We start from the raw sequence: 19,640 nt of genomic DNA, 5'->3' as shown, positions 1-19,640 counted from the left end.
CCTTGCGTGTGTTCACTTTTTGCAGAGATCTCCTCACCTCATCTGCAGACAGTGAGAGAAGCTGATCAGCTGCGGAGGGTGCAGCTCTGATGGCTGCTTCTGTGTTGCTGGCTTCAAATAGAGCATAGAAGGTGTTGAGCTCGTTAGGAAGGGAGGCATCATGGGCAGGTGCACAGATGTTCTTCCTCTTGTAGTCTGTGAGGGCCTGTATACCTTGCCACATGCGCCTTGGGTCATTAGTGGTGAAGTGTTCCTCTAATTCCTATTTGAGTGTGTGTAAGTTTTTGCATGTTTAATACCATTGTTTAGATTGATCCTGGTTGACCTTAGTTATGATTTCTTGCCCGATTTTGAATACTGCATCCCTTGCTTTGATTAGGATGTGAACCTCACTGTTCATCCATGCTTTCTGGTTAGGAAAAGTTCTTATTTCTTTTGTGAGTGTGACATCGTCAGCACATTTCCTGACTGAAAATGCATATTCCTGTATGTCAGTGTATGTGTATGATCCCTGTGTGGCAGCCTCTGTAAACACACTCCAGTCAGTGCATTCAAAACAGTCCTGCAGGACTGATTCAGCTCCTTCAGGGCACACTTTCATCGTTCTGACCACTGGTTTCACTCGCCTGTGCAGCTGTCTGTTTGCCGGGAGGAGAAACAGAGTGATTTGGTCTGAGTTTCCACTGTGGGGGAGAGGTACTGACTTGAAAGCGTTCTGAATCTTGGTGTAAACATGGTCCAGAGTGTTTTCACCTCTCCTTGGAAAGGAGACATGCTGATGGTATTTTGGGAGAACGGATTTGAGATTTGTTTGATTAAAGTCACCTGCAATGATAAAGGTTGCGTCAGGATGTGCAGATTCCTGTTTGTTTATTGCAGTGTGCTCTACCTCTAGTGCTTCTTTGCCATTAGCGTCAGGGGGGATGTAGACGGCGGTGATAATAACAGATGTAAATTCCCTCTGCAGATAGAAGGGGCGGCACTTGATCATTAAAAATTCCAGAGCAGGTGAGCAGTGTTTCATGATGGTAGATACATTGTTGCACCACACGTTGTTAATAAAAATGCACACTCCCCCACCCCTGGTTTTACCAAACTCTGTAGTTCTGTCCATGCGGAAGGCAGAGAACCCGTCAAGGTGTATCACTAAGTCCGTAATACTGTCTGTTAGCCATGTTTCAGTAAAAATAAAAGCGCAGCATTCTTTAATTTTTCGTTGTGTGGAGAGTCTCAGTCTGATATCATCGAGTTTGTTGTCGAGGGATCTGACATTGGCGAGTAAAATGGTTGGTAAAGGATGTTTGTTCTGTTTGGTCTTTAGTCTTGTTTGTAGCCCAGCTAGCTTACCACGTTTCTGTTTTTGTTCACATCGTTTGTGACGCTTCCTGGCTTGGTTACCTTGTTCAGGTGACACTGTGGTTTCCAGGCCTTGTCGGAGAAGTCCGTGCGAGCTGATGCAGTCCAGATCTTCCAGACTAAGTGATAGTCCTGCGGATCTTGTTCCGATGTCTAAAAGTGTTTGTGGATCATAGGTTATGTACGTGAACATTGTGGAGAGGGAAACTGAGGACTAAGAACAGTAACAAAAGAAAAAACGAAGAAAAAAACGATTAAAAGATCTGTTTAAGAGAGCTCGCTGGGCTGCTGACTGCTTGGGCGCCGCCATGTGTAAAGCCACTCAAGTATAACTTTGGCCATGTGGTTTAACTCATTGTTATGTTGAAGGGTGGGTCAGTTTTTGGACAAAAGCAAGTTTAACTCTATAATTTGTCAGTACTTTCCATCTATGCTTTCATCAGCCTTGACAAGTTCTCCAGTCCCTACTGATAAGAAGCAAAACTATAACATAATGCTACTACCACCACCATGCTTAACAGTAGGTGCTGACTGAGTAATGCAGTATGTTGGGTTTGCCTCAGATGTAATGCTTTGCATAAAGAGAGAATAGCCCCATTTTTGTCATGGCCACTTGTTTTCAGTGTCACTTAAATGTTTTTTTGTAAACCCCATGTTGTATTTGAGATCAGTTTTCAACTCTGCCATCTTTATGTCATCATATAAATCATCTTTGTGTAGTGACTAGAATACTGTTGACTCAGGCACTATTTCTCCCATCTCAGCCATTGAACTCCGTGGCTCTGTTGGTCTCACATGACATCCCTAACCAATTTTCGCCTTGCATGGCTGCTCATCTTAGAGGGACAACATGATCAAGGCTGTGTCTGAATGATTTTCCCCTTCTTTACAATGCTCAGACATGTATTAAGGCTCATAAATGTAGTTGTTTTACACCCTATTCCTGATCTGTACCTTGATACAACTTCATGCATGAGTTGTTCTAAAAACTCTGTGGTATTTGTGAACGAATTCTTATTTGAAATTCATTGCCTGACTGAGGGACCTTATATAGACAGGTATCAGAGGAAACCCAACTATGTTTGTGGCTTGTTAAGGTAATTATGTGCACCAAAATTGATGTAAGTACTTAGCAAATTGAACTTTTCTATTTCTATTTCACATGCTGAAAACATTAAAGTAACAAATGTAAAAACTGTACAAGGGGTTGAATACATTTGGCAAGTCACTGCATCCCTGTTTCACAAGCCAGAGTTAAGCATGTCAGGTAGGGTATGATGGATCCTAAGTAGGGAGAAACGGCTGCCTGTGACTACTCAATGTGACTTTCTATATACAATAAGCAGCATTAGAAGTCTGTTAAGATGGTTCTGCCTTCCATTGTTGTGAAATGGCAAGAGGGTTTATTTACATAAGTTAATAACCATTTTACAATCTTAACATTTATTCCATAAATTTCTTAAATACAATTTACTTGTTAACTCTGCATTCAGATCACATTGGAACATTTCTTCAGTGAAATGTTTACTGCACAACCTGTACTTATTCGCTTTTACAGAGCATTACATTCGTTTTTACAGTGAGCAGGATGATTAGTGAGAAGGATGGGACAGTTTATGTTGTCCATGGTGACTAGAGGTTTGTGACAAGTTCCATTAAAAGCTGTATAATGTTAGAGCAGATGTTACTAAAGTGTCAGTTGAAAAAATAAATAAATGAACATTTAATTAATTCATATTATAATTAATGATAATAATTGCTTACACTTATATAGTGCTTTTCTGGACACATGAGCAATTAGTGGGGAGGAGAGCAAAGTAATGAAGCCAATTCATAGATGGCCATGATTGGTAAGGGCCAATGGGAAATTTGGCCAGGACACTGGGGTTACACCCCTACTCTTTTTGAGAAACACCCTGGGATTTTTAATGACTGCAGAGAGTTAGGACCTCAGTTTTATGTCTCATCCAAAGGACAGCACCTGTTTACACTATAGTGTCCCAGTCACTATACTGGGGCATTTGGACCCACATGGACCACAGGGTGAGCGCCCCCTGCTGGCCCCACTAACACCTCTTCCCAGGAGGTCTCCCATCCAGGTACTGACCAGGTTCACACCTGCTTAGCTTTAGTGGTTTGCCAGTTGTGTGTTGCAGTGTGATATGGCTGCTGGCCATTCACGTATCGTACCTCCATACGAAAATATTAATTTCTAAACCACCACTCTCTAGATCCCAAGCATCATAAATTGTTATGATGACATAAATAATTTCCTTTTTATTTAGCAATCTAAAACAAATTAAAATGCAATCAAATGTATAATAAAGATATAATCATAAACTGATGTTTTCATCTCCAACATGTTGTTTGGTTATAAACTGAGACAAAAGTACATAGTGAAAAAGGAATTCCTATGTATGAATCATGTTTAAAATTGTGAAATGCTAAACATATTTAAAAATAAAGAGTCCAGTAAATTAACCCTAGATTCTCAGTCTTTAGTCTCTGGCTGATGTCAAACACGCAATGTATAATAAACTTGAATGATAGTTAATATTATTAGGACTAATACCATTTTGATTGCCATTTTCAGCTCAATTTTACACTGAAAAGCTCAGTACTACATGTTTGTGTTTCTGTATATACAGTATATAATGCAATTACAATACAGTTGAAACACTTATGAAAATCTAATAGAGAACTTAAACAACTTAAACATAATGACAGTAATGCAACAATGGCAGAAATTAAACACAATCACAAGACTTTAAAAAATCTGTTGTCCAGTTTCAAATATTAATCAACCAAACTGTTCATTTTAGTGTCCTCCAAATTGTCCCCATGTACGATTGGCTTTCACTTGCCCTGCGATGGACTGGCGTCCCGCTCAGGGTGTAGCCTGTCTAGCGCTCCTTGCTTACCAGGTGGGCTCCGGCTTCCTGCGACACCGTATGGTATACATGGTTTGGCAAATGACATGATATAAGAATACCTGTAAAAAGGCAGCTTGACTTCGGGCCCCACAATATTAGAACATACATTCTAGTGAAATAAATGTCAAAACATCTGTTTTATTCAGCCTATCTTTCAGTTTTTTCAACACACTCAGTGTAATTTCCTGATTCAACTGCTACAATATTGTGCTCTGTAAGTACTGTGTGGTATGACTTCGAACAAGCCAAGATCCCATACTGTTGCTATTATTAGCACTACACCTTGTGGTTATTACTCTGGCGACAGAATTTGTGTTTTCACAGCTTGCAGTCTCTTTAATAGGCTATCACTGGAACAGGAAATGATTCATATTAATGATTGATTGCCCCATTGAGCCCAGAGGCTTTGGTGTGCACATCTCTTTTCTTCAAGCCTACTTTCATTCCTAAACTTTCTTAGAGAGAGCTACAAGATGTTTAAAAAGTATATGCAAATTGCAATGTTATGTTTCAAAGTAGAAAATTAGTTAAAATTATTAAATAACCTCTAAGTGAGTTGATTATTCAAGTTGAATTTAAAAATGATAAAAGCTTAACAACTCAGTTAAGTAAAGGTTGTCTAATAAACTGGGGTCTCGCATACCTCAAATTTAATTCATGTTAACAAAACTGTATAATGTACACTTTAACAGGCAGATTTAAGAATAAGTCATATATTCAATATGTCAATATTTCAGCGCATTAATGTATTTAAAAAAGTTCTATATTTGATAAGTAAAGCACAAGGATATGGCATACTGGGTATTTAAAAAAAGGTAAAAATAGTGTATCAAGTTAGAAAAGGTAATTAAAAAGGTAATTAAATAGGGTATCATGTTTTACCTAACTAGATTTTACATATGGAATTGAAATGCACTTTGTGTGACACTGGCATCATTCAGTCTGTAAATATAATTAGAAATTAATTATTTTACCAAATGAAAAATTGCAATTGTCAACCACAATAAGCTTAAGTAGCAGTGTATTCCACTCCATACGGCCCGTGCTAACTATTCCTTATATGGTTATGTAATTAGTGATAAAAGCTCGATAAGATGTGTAAAGTGCACGTCCTTGATAACAAGCAAAAACTAGATTTAAAGGACTAATGATATCTGAATTATTGACCCCATAAAGCTTCTTTAATGGGAAAAAGATTATGAATTCATTTCCATCCATTAATAATTTATATTCTTCTAGAACACATAATTCAGGTCTAAAATCTCATTTTTAAAATGCAGTTATTTAAAGGAGGGAGGGAGAAGGGTGCACTATGCAATTACAAAGTTGATTTTTTTTCTTTTTTATAAAGTATGCAAATAAAGGTATGGACATAACAGTACTAGACTGACATTTTATTAAACAGGACAATTCATTACAGCAGCTGAGGAAGGCTCCGGTGTCATCTTCCTCCTTCTCTACTTGGGGAGACTTGGAGAAATCAAGGTGGATGCGGGGAGGGGGGGGGTATGGAGGAACCATGTTGTTTGCGATGGTCAGGACCAGGAAAGATGCCTAAGAACCACAAAAGGAACTTCATGGAGGAAAAAACTGCTGGACTGCAATGTTTTGGGATATTTGCTTTAATAACACCAGTTGTATATATGTGCTGGTTTGGAATGTGTGTCTTTTGGAGCCGATTTTGTATAATGTGCCCTGGGCATTGGATAGACAGTGTTAACTTTTGTCATGTCATTTGACAAAACCGCTTTATACCATAGGGTGTCACAGGAAGCTGGAGCCTACCCGGCAAGCAACAAGCACATGGCAGGGTACACCCTGGACAGCACACATGTCCATCGCAGAACAAGTGCAAGCCAGTCATACATTGGGACAATTTGGAGACCACGGTAAAGGCCAAGGGGGGAAAACACTGGGATAACTCCCTACTCTTATCAAGAAATGCCCGGGGATCTTTAATGACCACTGAGAGTCAGGACCTCAGTTTAATGTCTCATTTTTAAAGACGGCGCCCACTACAGTATAGTGTCTCCGCCACTATAGCCGGGTATTAGGACACACACAGACTGCAGGGTGGGCGCCCCCGATGGTCCCACTAACACCACTTCCAGCAGCAACCATAGCTTCCCCTGAGGTCACCCATTCAGGTACTGACCAGTCTCAACTTAAAGGACACTTAAATGATACTAGTGTCTGTTGCTGATCTGTGCATATACTGGTGAGATAAACAGAACTTATGGCAGGGGAAAAAGGGTCCTTTATAATTGCTTGGCAGCAAAGCCATCCACAACGCAAGAGTCTTGTATTTAGGGTTCATCAATCCGTGACACTTTTACTGGCAGGAATCAAGAAAATGAAAAGTCTGAGTCTTTTTGCAAGATGCCAGGATGAAAGAGTGAGTCGGTAAAGAACAAAACGTTTGTGTTTGTGAACCAATTACTATTTCACCTAATTAACAAAATTAAGACAGTTGGACTCTTACTGACAACATTCTGACTATCGTGAATATCGAGGTATATTCAGGAAAAAATTATAGCCAAGACGAACCAAGTTTTTCCTATACGTCTCATTTGTGGAAATATCCTAGCACAGCAGTTCTCAAAGTGTTGTCTGAGGACCACCAGTGGTCCGCGGGCTGAGCTAATCATCTTTCTTAAAAAGCTCTCAAAGCTGTTTAAGTCAGAGGAAAGAATATTGTAGTGTTCGCTATGAAGGGGCTCACCCTAGGAGCACTGTTAAGAACTGCAAGCTGTAAAAAGTGGGAGGAGGGACTTGTGTGTTGATTATAGATTTTGGGGTTTCACAAGCTGTTAAGGGGACCACCTCCTCTTCATTGTCCCCATCAGCACCTATCGCTTCAATGTTTTAGTTTTTAGGTCCGAACCGCTCCATTAGAAATTACACCGAACAATATTCGAACATTCATTTGATCAACATTTATTGAAATGGCATATCCAGATTCCTTATTTTAAACAGACTAAAGTATCCTAGTCTTGTTACTGCCATTTTTGTAAGTGCTTCACAATCGATGCAGATAATGTAATCTGTGCTTTTTTCTTCTGTTGTGCTGACTAGCTCGCCAAATGTCTCCCACCTGGCTCTTTTGTCGCTCTCTCTTCTTTATTTTTATCTCACTGACCTGGAGTTGTGTCCTGTCTGCTCCAACGAGGTTGCCATTACTGTACGTTTTTTAGTTCCTCTATACTGGGAGACGGAAGTTGATATGTACTTTGGTGCATCCTAAATTTTACACCCCTTTACCCCTAGTTTTACTTATTCATTAAAATGCCCCAAAAACATTTAATTAATGTTAAAAATCCATATTATTCTACAAACATACATACTGTAAATATGTGAGAAGTGAAAATATATTTTTTAATGAAATTGCTGCCATTGAGTGAAGTAAGTTATATGATCTGACATACAGTATGTACAGAACAATTAATTACAATTGACTACAGTTTTACAAAAAAGAAGTGAAAAATACCATATTTTACCTTGTGAGGAATTAAATGCTTTAACATTGGGTTTGTTTTATCTTATGCTGTCATTTTTACCATTTTTACTGTATTTGCACTTACAGTATGCAGTTACACACTGATACATTCTATAGGCCATTCTGGCTAACAGAAGCCTTTCTCTTGGCTGTGGCACAATTACAGTATTCGTTTTTACATAATGTCTTCCTTAAACTTCAAATCTACAATTGTTCTTTCTCATTTTTTACTATAACATTTGAAATAGGCAATTTCTACACAGCCTGACATGAAGAGCCATAATATATTCATTAGCATGGGATAGATGAAGACCACACAGGCACCTCCTCCTCCTCCCAGACATGCGCATAATTGCATTCCCAGCCATCTGTTAATTTTCCTTAATGAGACCTTGAAATGCAGACAGTAGGGATTGGTGACCACTGGAGGGCAAATACAGCTTCTACTGAGAAGGTTCAGTTATACCAGCACTTAACCAGTGATTTGGAGTCAAGGACTTCTCATTTCTATCAATTCTGTTGATCACAAGCAAAGCTCAGCCTACTTTGTTCCATGGTTGGGAATCTCCCAGATAAAAATAGTGGATTAAAACCACCAAGCTGGGCTCCAAACCCATCCTGAACTCTAAAGAAAAGATTTTTACTAGTTTTATATTACTATACTCAAGATTCTCCACAGCACATAAAAAAGTGTTTGGAATTTATTGCAATATATACAGTACAGCTATTATAATTGTTATTATTATAGCATCATATTAAAAGTTCATACAAGTTTTGATCATCCTAATTAGGAAGGATAATAATTAATAGTGTATACAAATACAAAAGTATGGGTAATTTGCAGGAACACATACAATGGTGTTTGGAAACAATTTTTATCTTTTAAAATGAGAAAATCAGTCATTTGTCTGAATACCTCAAAAAGAAAATTGGAGTGCTCAGAGTGCATTCTTTTCCACCTGCATGAAACAGACTAATCAGATCAACTAACCAGGAAAAGGAAAAATTCGATTTTCAAAATACATTCCATTTGCAAATCTGATTTTTCTGTCAAAATGACTGGCAAGTCTATTCCTGTTAAGGAGAGGTGAAATGAAAAAAGGAGACATCCTGTTGATAATTTACCCACAGTACTGATCAATGTCATAGCCATTAGTCAGTGCTTTAGAGAAACAATGGAAATGCACTATAGACAAACACTTCCCATTTATTATTAATTTAACTTTAAGACATCAAATTCACATTCTTATACAAACTCATAAATAACAGTATTTATAATGTGCTTAACTTTAAAGTATTAACATAGGAAAGCAAAATGAAAGAACCAGTACAAAAAAAGCAAAATTGTGATTTCTATATTTTTGAAAATAGGCAAATACTGTACTTTAAATTCTAATATAATTAAAACCTGTAACCCAAATTACTAGTTCAAATGGAAAGGCCTATAACCATGTTTTTATTACATTTGCAATCTTAAATATAAATACACTGTATGTGAGGGCGGAGAAATACAAAAAGAACAAAGGATGTAGGTACTGTACAGACTATGGAAGTATGTCAGTTGGCAGCTACTGTGAATTAAGCATTGAGTGGTGTTGACGCTAAATACAGAGAACCCACAGTCAGTTTAATGTACTAATATGGGAGAAGGTGAATCATTATTGCTGAATGGCCATTAAATCGCAAATTATGTTCTTCATCCAAAAAACACACTATTCATTTTCTAACATCTTTATCCAATACAGGGTTACAGGGGAGCCGGAGCCTATACTGGCAAGCAATGGGTACAATGTAGGGTACACCTTGGACGTGACACAAGTCCATCGCAGGGCACACACAGACACAAACATGTGCAAGCACACACTCACACCAGGGCCAGTTTAGATGCGGAATAACCTACTTGAATGTTTTTGGTCTGAGGGAGGAAACCAGAACATCCAGAGGAAATACATGTGAAAAAAGGGAGAACACAAAAACTCCATGAAACTAGTTTTTTAATCATACATATTGTATGCAAGCTCTTGCAATCAACTCCATGAAAATAGTTTTTTAATCATACATATTGTATGCAAGCTCTTATTTAATGAATTGTAAATATGCTGTATAAAATTAGCTAAAGCATATGAAACACAAACAGCATCCATTTTAAACAACAGATCTATCCCTATAGGGTATTTTTTATATTCCTTAATTTTAAATGGATGTGATACTTATTTTAACTTTGATTTATTATATGTGCATTTCAATGGTATTGCAGGAAAAGTCCAGCATTTCTGATTTTACAGAAAAAATTCCCTTTAGCACATTTTGTCTGTTAAATCTGAAGTCCATTAAAGTGTAGTCCAATAAAAAGGGGGATTACTGTTCAAATATTATTGACTTCATATTTGAAAATGACAATTGAGTCTCATTGAATTATTTTTATTAAATATAATTTTTACATATAACATCATAAATATAAGAGCTGGGTTTTGAATTCTAATACTATATCTGTACTAGAAAATAAGCTGAACAAAAAAGATGTTATACCTCTCGGTTGTGTCTGCAGTATGTTTAAAAGAGTGTGTCCATTAGCAAGTTTCAAACACCAGCAGAAAGAACGACTAAATCCAGGTTAACAGTTCAGCTCATTTAAAATTTCTTTACTAAATTCTTCATTATTTCTGCAAGCTTATGCTAGTTTTATAGACTCCACTAGCTGAAAACCTGTGTTTGGATAATGAATAAGTTTACCACAGGACATTTTCAATTTTCTTTCAGTTTTAGTAAAACTGTGGGAATGCTTTGCTACTGTATGTTCTCCAACAGTTATCATAATATATTGTGTTAATATCACTTACCGTTCTGCTAAACTACAATTTGTTTTTACCTTAGCATAGTATAGTAATGCATTGTAAGAGTGAATAGGGAATTATTACAAGTAGGGCTTATTATATAACCTGATTGATAAATTTACTTGGGGCTTACCTGCACTGCACCTGAAGCACACGCATGGCACATTCATTCCTCTTGCAAAAGGGATATGCTGGTTTTAAGATTTTGCAATTACAAAGGAAGAGCTTTCTCACACTTACAACAGATTAAAACTGGAGGTAGAAACTCATTTGAGTCTCATACATTTTCTGTACTACACAGCACAAAACCCATACTATAAAACAAATACCTAGGATATAAAAGCATAAGCAATGGTAAGTTGAACCTTTCCTCATTATTCACACAAAATTATGTTTATTTATCAAGGGTATAAATATAAATTGAATAACCTTATCTGTTTTTCACTGCTAAATAACAATACTGCCTAAAGGCTTCTAATTCCACTCTTAACGAGTATGCCTATCTATCCTGTAATATTACAACTGAAGAGAGGCTACACTTACCAATGAAGAAACAAAGATACTGTACATGTATTTTCTGCATTCTTTTAACTCTTGCAACTCTGGTTAAATTAGCTTGAGGTTGTTCAAATTGTTCCGTAATTACACATGTCCTGTTGTAGCCAATACGAGATGGTGAAATGCATTTTGCTTTCGTTTTGGCACATCTTGAAAGAATCCATATTTCCTCAAATGGTACAAAATATAAGATTCATTTTAAAATCTTCAGTTATGTTTACTTAAAAAGTAACCATTATCATTTGCTTTTCAGTGTTTTTTAAAGTATTTGAGATCAGGGGGTATCTTTTAAAATCTTATTAAAATAGTATTATTTAAAAGACAAATTCTGCTGATGTTTCTTGGCCACTAAACATCAACATAGCAATGCGTGGACACTTATCAGGATAGAAACCATCATTCTTTATATCAGACTGATATTTAAATAGTTTTTCTTTCATACTGAGCATCAGATGAAGCTTATCACATTTTGTACATTCAATATTTTAGGAAAATAAAGTATATGTATTGTAGCTCCATGCGGGGCACTTTAGCCATGTGCACTTAAGGCAGGCTGAGAACAGTGCCTGAGGGCGGGACTACCGGACTGTATATAGTGGGGTGGAGGCTTGGAGACAGCCTCTTCCCTTCGTGTGTGTTAGTGTAGGTGAAGTGCTGTAAGCCCTGTCCCTGTGTGTGTACCTTTCCCAGGTTTGAGTTAATAACTGTGTTGTTCAACCCCATTCCCTGAGTCCCACGCCTGCTCCATTCCATACCGAAACCCACAGTCATTACATTGGTGTTAGTAGCGGGATGGAGCGGCACGTGAAGAGAGAGCCCTAGCCGAGATGGAGGGTCCTGGCTTAGACGGAGGTCCCTGGCCCAGACGGAGAGGTTAGCAGGAGGAGCCCGTGGAGCAGCCTGCCTTGCGTGTGCAGCCTGCAGGGATGGTTTGGGGTCTGCAGGACGCTCGACTCTTCGGCCGGGGGCAATGTAGCGCCATGCGGGGCGCTTTAGCCATGTGCACTTAAGGCAGGCTGAGAACAGTGCCTGAGGGAGGGACAACGGGACTGTATATAGTGGGGTGGAGGCTGGGAGACAGCCTCTTCCCTTCGTGTGTGTGTTAGTGTATGTGCAGCACTGTAACCCCTGTCCCTGTGTGTGTACCTTTCCCTGGTTCGAGTTAATAAATGTATTGATCGAGTTAATAACTGTGTTGTTCAACCCTGAGTCCCTGAGTCCCATGCCTGCTCCATTCCATACCGAAACCCGGGGTCGTTAAAGTATTTTGGTTATTTGTTAAGTGTTTTGGAATTATTTCAATTAAAATATAATTAATGTGAGCTTTGGCTGGACACTGGGATGTCAAGCTTCATGATAATAAAGAAAAGAAACATACAGAACAACACATACTTAAAAAAAGAAACACAGCTTTGTGCTATAGATATGTTTCAGATAGACTTTCCAGCCCTGGTGCCATGTCCTTTTTTTTGTTGAGTATGACAAATTAATTGATTACGGGACAATTAATGGAGATGTCCAGGTATGACGATCTAGGTAGGAGTGTAATAACTACAGAACGTAATTGTTGACAACCTGACTGCATGGCGCTACAGATAAAGTTCTGGGACCTGTAATGTTTGGGCTGATTCCAATGTGATACAGCAAGATAACTCATGTCCCCATGCTTCTGGTATTACTAAAGCTTTCTTTAAAGATGAAAATGTGACAGTTTGACAAGTGGCATCTAGGCCTCAAAGATCAGTGAAGAGGCATATGCTTGTCCATGCTTTACAAGAGGAATGGGACAGAATCCCAAAAGACATCAACTGTAGCTGGGTGCAAAGCACAAATCTCAGAAATGTAGCTTCCAGTGGTGGCGATATGCTACTTGCTTCTGACTCTCACAGAACACCCCCTGTTGATTAACCCTACTGATGACAAATATTAATCAGCCTACCAAATTCATGTCATGTGTGTGCATTAAAATGCCAGGGCATTTGCTATAAAAATGATTTTGTCACTTTCCTGATGATAAATTGCACATTTGTTGCAATCATAAGCGGTTTCTTTTGATGCTCACTTTAAATCAAGTAATTTCCATCATTTTCACATGTTGTTTCTGTTCATAAAACAGAACACATTTGCTAAAACCGAGTTATACACAGAAAAAGGCAGAATTTGTCTGTGAATACCTGGCAATGTCATGCATTCGTATTACATAATCACCAACCTAATATGTAAGAAATACATATTCCAATTTCTCATTAGCTTAATTATAAAATGAAAAGGCATGTCCTTACAGAATGAAATAAAGAAACAGATTTAAATTTTTTTACCAGATGTTGGCTGAGCTGTGATGTAGTCAAGTTGTCCAGAATTGTTATGTTAAATCCACTGGTGCAAAAATAATCCTTCTTTCTGGAGCATTTTCCTTGATTCTACAAACAACAAATACAGTAGCAACTTCAGAAAAATGAACCCAGAAAATTTTAACATGACCAACATGTTAACATAAAAGAAAAATATACTCTATATAGCCGAGATATATTAATTTAAATGAACTGAGAAAGGTTATTATTTAAATTTCCACACTTTGTTAAGCCTTCAGTATTCCTAAGTAAATATTTTGTCATTACAGAATGGAGTGTGAGTACTGGATTGGGCTGACTATCAGGTCTGTAGGAATTAGAGACCTAGAAAGGTTGCAAAAGATGTGGCGAATATTGTACTGAGAGGCATCAAAGATCTTGGACAGGTGGGTTGCTTGGTCATTTGCCAGGCATAACGGGGGAGAAGTACACTTTTAAGGAATAAGGTTGGTGTGTTGAACCAAATCTGACTGGAGACATTAGTAGCTAGAGGAGTGAGGCAGTGTTAGGTAAAACAGCAGCACGTCTTCTTCCCACAGAGAAGAGGAGTCTACACACCGCAGATTGAGTCCTTAGTCCATTCTGTGCCTTAAGAACTGAAGACTAAAGGGCACTCCCTGAGAGAGAAGAAAGGAAATGACAGACTGGCTGCTGTTGTGTCAGAGACGCCAACATTTGTTAGAGAGAGGCGTAATTAGCAGTATAGGAGCAGTGGGGTGAGTCAGAGAATGCAGAACATGGAAGTTTAAGGTTGATAAAAGAAGTAACTGAGAATTGACGATAAGTGAAAAGAGAGAATGTAAGATGAAAGAGAAAAGCCAGGCAACACAGAGTTAGCATGCATACATCTATATTTACTGATCTAAGAAAAAGAGAACATGCATAACTAAAATCTAGTGAATAGAACTGGCACTGCATTTTTACTCTATGCCTGGTGGTGTAAGAACAGATACTATAAGGAGACAGCAGGACACCATGGACTGAGTCAGTATGAATATGAATACTCCTCTACCTAGTAAAGAGAGTTAGAGATGTGCTGTATAAGTAGCGTGATGAGTAGCAAGAGTTGTAAATCAGAAAAGAGATCAATGAAGACATGAAGGTGAATGGAGTCTGCTCAGTATTCTTGGGAAAAACATAGGAAAAGAAATAGGATCCCTAGGAGCATACAGAAAGCAAAAGAGAGCAGAGACGAACCACTTAAAATGCTGAACTGTCAGGTGGCAGTGACAAAAAAAGTACAACTTGTGATAGAGAAAGGGTTGGCATTGTTACATTCAGGGCCATCTCAAAGGGTGGGGTGGGGGGGTGAATGGGGTGGCCACCCAGGGCCCCGTGCTTACCCAATACCCAATACCCAATCCTGTTTCACACATACATAAAAATATAAATAAATACATGTTTAGATATTTTAGTAAAGCGACACACAAAACTCTTATTTAAACTCAAGATGAATCTCTAAATTTAGTGGGAGAGCAGATGCTTTATTCAGAAATGGAGGCAAGTCCGGCACTAACTACATTATAGGCCATGAGTTGCAAGCTAAAAGTTATTGTGCCATAATTAAACTAGCTTTGAAAAACGGTTAGCTGGCGGAAAAATGGGTGACCACAAATAGAGATAGGGACAGATTTAAAAAATACTACAGTGGGTGCGAGAAAAGAAAAAGGAAGCAGAAGAGGGAGGATGCAAATGTGGATCTTAAAGAGTCTGTGGAAAGGTTCATGGTAAAAACCAGGAGCGAAGAAGAAACGGACACAGGTGGTGATCTCGACGACGACAAGGGTGCTAGCATTGAGACACCTGAAGGTACTGAACAGGTAGCATTAGCAACAATGATGATTAGCAGAGTATGCCACCACTACTACACACAACAACCACCCAAGGCCCCGCCCATCCTTTGAGACCGCCCTGGTTACATTTCCAAGATAAAAGCCCACTAAGTATCTGTAATTTAGTTTTCCTCAATATATTTCACACAAAAGGACAATTTAAAAGTCAACAATAGTTGATGTAAAAATTCAAAGAAACCTGATTACAGATTTGTATGCAGAAACACTTGTTTAGAATAGGCTGACAGAACTGGGAATTACCATCAATTTAAATGTGGCCTCAACAATCAGATGAGGAAAATTAATAGAAACTCAATGAGCCAAAAATGATTTTATAGCCTAAATAAAATGATGCCTGAAAAGCACATTATCAAGTGTGCCCCTTTTCTTTTTTGTTTTTTAATGCAGATTAAATCAATGTATTTAAAGACCTAAGGAAATACACTTGTGCAAACACAAACAAGTCTCAAATAGTTTTATCAGTAGGGAATAAATGCAATAATAAACCTATTACAAATAACAATAAGGCTTTTTGGAACAGCTGAAGCAAAAGTTCACCAACTGTATAAAGAAAGTGAAGGATAATTATTACTAAGAAAGCTAGCAGTCACAACAGAAATTAAAGAAGTTGGTTTAACTTAGTTGGATTCAATTTCTTACTCCTGCTTTGAATATTTTTGTAGTTCTTGGCTGTTATGTACAGTACATCCAGCTTGGTGTTTGATATGTTGCTTCAGCACTTAAACAAGAGTATCATCTGAAGAGACTTGTCAGATCTGAATTATGAAGTCCAGTGAAGAGGTAAATTAACACCACACAATGCTCTGAAGTCCACCACTTCCCAACCTCATTTCCTCACAGTCAGCCTTTCAGAATCTTCCAGAATAATTTATGTGCTGCAAAACTGATTAGGGATGTCAGTTGAACATATTGCCTACTGAGAACATGCATAACTGAATAAAAATCAAGTACAAAATTAAACAACCATAAACAGGAGATGATACAAACTAATTCTTCTAATTTAACATTGTCAGGGTTTACACGGACATGTCATAATGTATTTTCTCTATAATACAAGTTTTGTGTGTCTGTTTCTGGAAATGCATACTAGGCAGTTCTGGTTTAGGAAAATAAACAATGTATGTGAATGGAAATTTTGAGATAAACATTTATATGGTGGGTGGCAGTATGAATATCTGTTTGTTATAAACTGTAAGGCAGTTTATATTGTATTGAATAGTTCATGCTATAATAATAATTCAATAATTGTCTATATTCATAAAATACGATGATAATTTAAGATAGCGTAGTTAGACCCTTTTAAAATATATATAAACAGATATGAGTACTGTACTGTACTATACATCCTGCCTTGCTCCTGTTGGTTGCTGGGATAGGTCCTAGCATCCCTGTTTGGATAATGCGGTTAGAAAATGGATGAATGTGCTATATACTGTATGTACAAACATGCATTTGTATACTTCTACATAAACAAAATTTGTTTCTGTACTGTGAAGTAAAGTGAGTTATTTTCAAACACTTTCTTGAATGCTGAAATCCTGGGGCAAACATATTCCTACTTTCAGTATGCATGGTATTTTTTATAGTGAGAAAATGATTGACTGAGCCTTTAAAGTTGTGCCACCTGTATACTCAGATTTTTGCTTTAGCAACAGAAATGTGTTAGATACTGTATGCACCTGATATGAAACAAAGTCCTTACTGTGCATATAAACCCCAGGATTGTCAGTATAAAGGAAGGTGATAAACTTCATAAACTGAAAGTAAAAGATGCTTGTAGCTGAAAACCTTCATGATTGTAGCCCCACCCCATTAAGGGCGCTCCGGCTCTTTCACATTTGAGTTGATTTTGTGCACCTGCTCCCTTCCAGCCCCCTTGCATACTTTTTCTACCTTGTTTTCCTCACTCTTCCCCGGATTGTGTTGTCTTCATAGGGTCCTGAAAGAACGTTTCATTACACTTCCACCAATACATCTGTTTTCTAATACATACAAGTATACACACACTCTCATCAGGGCCAGTTTTCCCAGAAGCCAATTTTTCTACCAGAACACAGGGAGAACATACAAACTCAGATAGCACCCCAGGTCCAGAACTGAACACAGCGTCCTTGCAATGCAAAACAGCAATACTAACCACTGCACCACCATGCCACTCTAATTGCAGACCACATGCAAACAAATTAAAATTATTTCCCCATGATTCTCCTGCATACACTGCACATAATGGATTCTTAACAGATTAATTCTAAGCACATTTGAATTTTATCAAAGGGAAGTACATTAGATAAACAAAGCACAATGAACAATTCCATATGATGACTGGAAGTATCCCTATCACAGGAAAGACTGTATCCCAGATATTTTAATAATTTATGAAAAAGACATCACACAGTATTTATCTATGTTTGGAATATGTAACTCTGTTAAAAAGAAGCCTATAAGTGATGTGCAGACATTGCCTGAATAGACAAACTTCATCATTCCTTGTATTCATAAAATGTTACTGAAGATGTAGCCATAGTGAAGGTGCAAGACGTCTTTTAAGACTATTGGAAGCTAAAAACTCTCTCAACATATTCCACATACAAACATATATAAATATGAAAACATATTCCACATGCATTATTGTGATTGAACTCGTAGAGAACTGCATGCCACTGAACGTCAAATGGAGTAAGCCCACCTACTAGTACTGTATATGCAATATACTAAGATCCATTCAAAGCTCAACATATACAGTAAGTCATATTTGTGCTTGTGTAGATTTGGTCATATTTAAACACAGGGTATTTGTTCTGCCTCTATGCTACACACATGCAGTAAAAAAATAATGAAATTAAATTTTAGCTAAGAACATTTCTTCAAATACTCTACTGTAATAATTATTACCAAACTCACCAATGCATTTGTGAGAAAATAGGATTAGAGAGTGGGGACCGAAAGATTTAAAATCTTGACCAGGACATAACAATGTAATACAATAGTGTAAGAGGAAAGCCAATTCAGTTATGCTTAAAGCATGAATGAACAGATAAATAAAGCTATTGCCTTGCTACAGAAACTTTGAAATCAAAATCCATCCTGCAACACAGCAAGCATCAATCAGTGAATGCAGGAGATCTGCTCAACACTGAATCAAAGAAACAAACAGATGTATTGGATAATAAATTACAGATGATGAATAGCATTTGACTCCAAACAAATAAAAGGAAGTACTGGCCTGATGGATTTTGACCTCTGCTTTAGTTACAAGCAGATTAACTTAAACTCCTTATTTCATTCAACCTGTATGTCAGGGACAGAAAAATGCTTCTGAGAGCAATGTGTTTTGGAACAGGAACAATAGAGACTATTATTAGACACATACAATAGATTTGTATAGTGTTAGTCCCATATGTAGCTTGTGGCCTTAACATTCCCAGTACCAATTACAAAGAGTTTTCATTTATTTTATTGCAAAGGAAATTTGAGCTCACTGGGAAGGATAATATACAAAGTAATGGATAAAAAAATAAATTAATGTTCTACAGCAAAGCTTCAGAACAGCCTTTTCTAACTCACATATTATTTATTTTGATAGCTTGGTCTGTTTTTACACAACATAAATGAGAAATTTGTTTTTCACATGATACCGAGACCTGGAAATAGGAGCTTGTGATAAATATAATAATAGATATTGGGTGTAAAATCACATATTGTTAAATATGAGTTAGAAATCAGTTCCTGACACAAGAATGAATATAAGCAATTAGGAATAGAAGCAATTAAGCTTCAAGTTAAATCACACAATCCCATGGCCAGGGTATTCTAAGCATGGTCATGCGGCTAGTTAATTTCTACAATTTGGTTGTACAGAAACAAAATAAACAGGCAATATTGCAGCTAATAGCAAAACAATTACACACCTTTAAGTACAGAAGCACACTGCTTCCACAAAGAAAAAATATTTCTCTATGACATATTTACTGTACATTAAAATTATCATGTAATTATTGATGATTATCTTGTAATTATGTGATAAAAAATTATCTGAATGTATGAAAGTGTCACATTCAGTGAATAATCATAGCGCTTCCTTCAGTAGACTGTTTCGTGTTTAAGGTTACGAGTTAGTGTCCTTATTCTTATAATGATTCTTTTTGTATGAGCTAAAAAGTGATACATTTAATTATGGCTAAACCCAATCAGAAGTAAACCTTCACAAATTCCCCAGTGTTGGCCATCCTCACAAATACTAAAGTGAAAGATGCAGTTGA

The 19,640-nt window shown here is 37.4% G+C and overlaps 1 protein-coding gene across 11 annotated transcripts in view; it reads right to left on the bottom strand.

Annotated features, from left to right (window-relative positions):
* The window catches only part of LOC102683535 (poly(rC)-binding protein 3), a 371,030-nt gene that overhangs the window by 209,838 nt on the left and 141,552 nt on the right, over positions 1 to 19,640 (bottom strand). For 9 of the 11 annotated variants that reach the window (XM_069195019.1, XM_015357263.2, XM_069195016.1 and 6 more), the window contains one exon: positions 13,496 to 13,597. The exons of 1 other annotated variant lie outside the window; for it this stretch is intronic. The gene's annotated coding sequence lies outside the window, so the exon portion shown is untranslated. Of the gene's footprint in view, positions 1 to 9,685; positions 9,701 to 13,495; positions 13,598 to 19,640 lie in introns of those variants that run through there. One more of the 11 variants, XM_069195017.1, reaches the window with a different exon arrangement.

This window comes from Lepisosteus oculatus, chromosome 10, assembly GCF_040954835.1.
Source record: "Lepisosteus oculatus isolate fLepOcu1 chromosome 10, fLepOcu1.hap2, whole genome shotgun sequence".
Taxonomy (NCBI): Eukaryota; Metazoa; Chordata; class Actinopteri; order Semionotiformes; family Lepisosteidae; genus Lepisosteus; species Lepisosteus oculatus.
Note: the sequence above shows the minus strand (reverse complement) of the source record. Positions and strands in the feature narration are given on the sequence as shown.